The sequence below is a fragment of the Tigriopus californicus genome, chromosome 9 (assembly GCF_007210705.1).
Source record: "Tigriopus californicus strain San Diego chromosome 9, Tcal_SD_v2.1, whole genome shotgun sequence".
NCBI classification, from domain to species: Eukaryota; Metazoa; Arthropoda; class Copepoda; order Harpacticoida; family Harpacticidae; genus Tigriopus; species Tigriopus californicus.
Genome location: NC_081448.1, coordinates 539038 through 545562, shown reverse-complemented (window position 1 = coordinate 545562; position 6525 = coordinate 539038).

The following is a 6525-nucleotide window of genomic DNA, read 5'->3' as shown; positions in this document are numbered from 1 at the left end:
AAAATCCCTCTTATCAACAAAGCTACGTTCTACTGGAGGCAATGCATGAGCTAATGGGGATGGTTGGGTTTGAGGAATGGGTTGGGCAGCTACATTTGAATAGGAACGTATTTGGGGAATAGGGGTGGGGCAAGGAATATTAGGGAGGAGAGTTTTTATAGGAATAGGGGTAGATTGGGTATTTCATTCCATGGGTATTTGAAGGAAGACGAGGGAATTGGGAGAGGGGGTGGGGGGGTAGGAGGAGAGGAGGGAGGAAGCTAGAACACAAAATAAATCAATACAGTAATGAACAATAAATTCTAACTCTAAAGGACCAATACAATCAAACTGAAGAACTACACATAACGATTTGGAACTAGAAAAACTACACTACAAATCAGAAAGAAACTGCTAAAGCTAGACATGAACATAAATGAGCAATAAACTTATTAGGTTTTAAAGTAATTACGTCTTACCAAAGAGCCGTGAAAAACCAAACCCAATTGAGTGAATGAATGGCAATTCCCATTCATTCACCCACATACAAACACCACGAACACTACACGTGCACAGCAACCAAGGAGCAACAGAGGAAGTCACAACTTGGTTCGAAATTCCTGGGAGATAAGAACGAGAGCAAACTAAATGCGTCTGTTCTCAGCGAGCTCCAAAACAGGAATGGAAACTTCATACATGAAATACAGTGATTGGACTTGCGAATAAGCAATTAAACATATTTTGAATGAGATGTATGCCTTTGTGTCTCTGTATTGATTCTAAATCATAATAACCATGATAGAGACCATGGTATTGCAATAAATGTAATAAACTCGTTTCGGCCCAAACTTGTCCGAGCAACCGCACTTTTGGGGGAGAGGGACCAAGTTTACCAGTTTTGGAATTAAAATCTACCCTCAAGGCAAAGGTTTATTGTAGGACATTGGCTGCAGAATATCTCTTGGGTCAAATGAGAGTGAAACTAGTCTATAACGGACAGTTAATCCGGTCAGATCAACAACTCTGTGCAGAGACATTTTTGAAGTCATCACGAACTTAAGTTGGAAAATCTAATTATTTGACTGCTGTTCCTCGATCGCAAACAGGGTGCTCAGATGTTAGAAAAATAATTGTAACAATTATGGTTTCAAATTATGGCCAAAAAGTGACAATTTGTCATACATTGAAAATGTGATTAGTGGACTAGAAGCTGTAACATGCTACTTTGTGCTGATCTACCGTGCCTAGAGACAAGGTGACTAGATTTTGTCTCTTTTGAAGGGAAACATACTGTCTGGATTTGAACTTTCAAACAGAGTGAAATGTATTCAAAACGAAGTACATAGACGCTTTTTGAGCTTCATTTATTAAAATCTTAACTGCAGCTCTTGCCTATTATAATATGATGCACACAAGTTTTCATCCAGTGATAAAGATTATATTGTATTTGAATAATTCAATCGATACCTGTGTTTGCTCACGCAAGAAGAACTTTTGCCAATGACATTGGCTACAAGAGAGAACTTTCTGATCAAAATATCATACACACAACTGGTCTAAATCTTTACTCTTAGTTTTTTTATTCTTATCCAATCAGTTTTTTTAAAATCGATAGGTTCTTCCAACAAGTGAAATATTTTAATTACTTGCTTGAACAAAACCACACTAAAAACGCCAACTGTCACCACATTTTGAAAATGGGGATCCTTATGACTGACATAAAACCCTTGTTTTTTGAAAAAAGACCATTTTTCTACCATTGATTTGGCATTAGCAAGTATCAGAAGGGGATGACGTAACCACTGATGGGGAGAGGGGGAAGAAAATTTGATGGAGGAACTTTAGAACTTAAAGAATAACGTGTCCAGAGAGAGAAGTGGGAAATGGAATCTAAGGTGTTGTGTTTGGCTCTGAGAGCCCGTTAGACTAGCCTTTTCATCTAGGTTTGTTTTATTTCCACACAACCCAGCACAACTGTGGAGTCACGGTCTTAAGTTTACATTTTTAACAAGATGATTTGATCCTCAATTTCTGATTTAGAAGAGTTCCCTTCAATTAAATTTGCTTTTCAAGAGATGGCAAGCAAAGTTCCAAAGTTTTTAGAGTTATTCGTGAAAATGTGGCCAATAGTGACTAATTTCAGTAGTCACAATTTGTTTGACCAAATATGTGACAAAGGGTTTCAAATTGTGACTAAGATGTGTTTGTAATATTTTTGGCAACATTAATTTGCCACAAGTTTTCAAATTGTGACCAATTTGAGCTTTTTGTCAATAAATGTGACAACCTGAGCACCCTAATTGCAAAGGTCGCCCGGTCATGATATCCAACCGAGGCACATTCACTCGGCAGCCGGGGTATCCGACGACAATGAACCTTGAGAAGAAACAGCTGCAGGATTAAGTCCCGAAAAATAGCCACTAAATGGCGGTACCCCAAAGGTCAACGGCTAAATTCAGACAGGAATCATTATGTAACTTATGCAGGGATGAGAAATTATTAAAAGCCATTTTCTAACATCTGGCAGAAATTGGTGGCAGAAAATGGCAGAAATTGGCCAAAAATGGCAGAAAATATAATTCTTTGTATCATTCTAAATCATCTTTTTCTAGTATTTTCGATCACTTACCGTTCATTTTTAAGCCTACCTGTATGTAGTTTTGACACGTTGGGATGGGTATTTTGCATCGAATGTTAGATACAACCACTAGACGTCATTGGAGTGTGATCGAGTTTGAATTTTACCACCGCAATCGATTGGAGTCAGGGATGTCTTTTGACCTAAACTTTTTAAAGTCAAAATGACGGCAATTGCATTTAAAAAAGTTATATCGTACTCAATAACCATTTTGTTGACTATGAAAAAAAAAACCTGATATTATTGTGGCTAGGCCTTGTATACTGCAAGTGGTCTATGGGTACTGCTATCAATTCAATCAACCATCAAACAGTATAAATATCAATATTTGAGGAACATTTTGCATTTCAGCCAATGTTGTATCAATATGCTTTTTAGCAAAGGACACTTGAAAAACTTGTCCAACCCGTATGATCCTTCTTGTCTTTGACATTTTTTAGAGTCAAGATCGGCCATTCTAAACACCAACGGCCATTTTTGACCACCTTCCAACAATTTATGCCATTTTTTGCCAATTTCTGCCACTTTCTGCCATTTGCTGCCACTTGTGGCAGAAAGTGGCAGAAATTCGGTCAATCTCGATTTTTCCCATCCCTGAACTTATGGGACCACATAATCTTCGGTTTTATTAAAGTGTGATCGCAAAACGAGTTTCTGTTTGTGCTTTGGGACTCGTACTACATTTTCCACTCATTATGAGACGACTGCATTAGTTCTGGCAAAAAAAATAATGAACTTTTAGTTTGCTTACAGGGTTGAGTGATTCAACAATTTTCTTGACAATCCGTCAACGACGGTGTTGTGAGGATATAATATCCCGGGTCCTGCTCCTAGAACCTATGGCTGAGGGATCAAAACGGTTAGAGATTCAGGCAGAACAAATTATGGAAGCCCCAATGATGGCAAGAAAGAAGTCAAAATTGCAAATTTATTAGCAAATAAATCCAATTATCTCTAAATGTCTTCATGGATGTATTTGAATTAGCCAAGTGTGGTTTTCTTTGCCTAAGGTATATAGGACATATGAATGGACATATTTTTTGCTCTCTTTTTCATGCTCTTGAGCAAAATAGACCTTAAAGCATAGGTTTGCTGATCTGAAGCTCGTAAACTTATCAAAAAAATTAACAAATAAAGTACAAACTGGCAAGTAAGCAGTTAAGTCCTTTTGGGTTTTGAAGTCTCCTTTGCTAGATTACTACACACCTAACCTATTTCTTGATTTTGTTTTCCTTAACAATATGACTGTTGGTGCCAAAAGAACTTGAAGGAGGATTCATTTTGGCTGGTATGGAAAAGGAAATCGCAATCATGGGCGTTTTGAGTTTTTCATGGCAACTCAAAGAATTATTTTGCCTTTCATTTCTGGCCAAGCTAATACAATACATTAATATATAAAAAAAAAAATGAAATAATCCACTTCCCAAATTCAAGGAGGACCTAAATAACTTCCTCCAAACCATTCCAGATCAACCCTCAATACCTGAGTATCATCAATCAGGAAATTCAAACTCAATATCTGCTCAAATTTACTTTCAAGTGATTGTGTAATCACATTTTTGTGCCTTGAATCAATCCATTCAAGACATCTGTTTGTGTACAGTTTTAAATAATAATTGTTTTTTTTTAAATTTAGGCACAGGCCCCGGGATATAATAACCTCACATGTCCGCTCTCGACGGATCGTCAAAAAATTTGTTGAATCACTCAACCCCGTAAGCAAACTAAAAGTTCATTACTTTTTTGCTAGAACTAATGCAGTCGTCTCGTAATGAGTGGAAAATGTAGTACAAGTCCCATAGCACAAACAGAAACTAATTTTGCAATCAAATCTTAATAAAACTGAAGATTATGTGGTCCCATAAGCTGCTGAACCATGCCTATCCGAATTTAGCCATTGACCTTCGGGGTACCGCCATCTGGTGGTCATTTTGCAGAACATGATCATGCAGCTGTTTCTTCTCAAGGTTCATTGGAACAAGGACACTAAAACAAGGAAACGCCACTTTTTTGTGATCACCAAACCTTTCCTGCCAAGTAAAGCTAAGCTTTTGCTGCTGAAATTTTTGAATGTCAATTATTGCCATAAGTATTGAACAAAATATGTGACTAACATCATTTGCGTTACCATTGATGGTATATGCTTAAAACCAGGCATTTAATTGTACTTAAAATGACTTTAAACATGTCTTAACGTACAACAACTGAAAAACGCTATTTAGGTTTTCTTGCTAAAGCAAAAATTTGCTCTAAACACAATCATCAATTCTCTTTTGCCAATGATATTATTTGTAGAAAATTGTTTCAAAAACATCTTGACTAAATTTCAAGTAATTTAACGCGTATGCTATGAAACTATGGTTCTCACTCTGGGAATGGCCCTCAATCCAAAAGCATACATACTGTAGCTCTGAGCTACATATTGTTCTTTAAACTCATATGGATGCTTCATAATCATGAAATAATAATGTTAAGAGATACGGCACCTGTATTATTTGACTATTTTGGTATTTTGGATGCTTTTGCAAGAAAAAAACAGTTTATTTGAGTCCAAAGTTCAAATTGAGATCTAGTCTACTGTACTTTGGTATTACTCTGTGCCCCTTAAATAATGCCAGCCTTTTATGCAAGCTTCCTAATAAGTAGAAATTTAACCGCTACAAGAAGATAACTCATTCATTTTTCACCAATGCCTGAGTTTTTTTTAAATGTGTGGATTATGATAAAATTATCGATTGTTCATCCCAAATATTCTAAACTATTAACATTTTATTGCTTATACCGTACATTTCTTTTATATTTTGTTAGTGGAAGTTCCTCATCAAAGAATAAAATTATTCTTGTTGATTTTCTATCTATGCGTGTTTTTGAGCCAGTTTTACGCAAAATTTCACTGATTTGAAAGACAATTTGATTTTTTTTTGTTTAACTTTATGTTCATGGGTATTTCAATTATTGTTCTGACTTTCATGATTAAATCAGAAATATTTATTTTATGAACGGAGTTGTATATCTATTATTATCTATTTAAAAACACTTTAATGTTCTATGTAGTATGGATAATCTTGTTTTATTGATACTAGAGTTACTGTCTTGATTCAACGCAATGGCCTAAGTTGGCGGTCAGGGGAAAGCCGTGTCGTTTCCTTTCTTTAGAGTCCCTGATTGGAAAGACCTCCAGTTACATTGGGACCTCCATGGTTGGATCGAGGAATTCACTCTCTTTCGTTAAAGATGTCGCTTGTGGACGTGAGAATCAGTGGCCAAATTGCCGCTATCAGCGCCAAATACGAACAGTGTCAAAGAATGAAAGCTCAATTTAGGGAGGGCAGAAGAGGATGTTGCAGGTCAAATTTCAAATGATTTGGCGTATGCGTGAAGGGGCTGGAGGATTTAGTGCAAGATCTTGTACTTGGTTCTCCAAAAGTTTGGAGTTTTTTACCTATTTCTGTTCAAGCAATAGCCCCATTACGCTGCACGAAAAATGATTTACATGCTGCACATCAGAGGACGCTTTGTGAGTCAGCCTCTACCAAATTGAGGGCCGATTTGGCCGATTTCTCCTTATTGAACGATAATGCGTTTGTGTTGCTTTTGGCAAATTCTTTCAAAATCTTATGCAGAATTAGTGAGCTAGGGGACCTAGGCAGGGTGGGCATTTCATTTTTGTCCACTTTTGTCCACCCCTGTCCAAAAGTGTCCAAAAGTGTCCAAAAATAAGGGTGGACAAAAGTGGACAAAAGTGGACAAAAGTGGACAAAAGTGTCCAAAAGTGTCCAAAAGTGTCCAAAAATACGAACCTTTAAAACTACAAATATAAAGGATATTCTGTATGAAACCTATCCTCTACTTCAAAAATTGCTCATTGATGGTTCCAAGAGCAAGATAAGTCTTTAAAACCTTTGCCA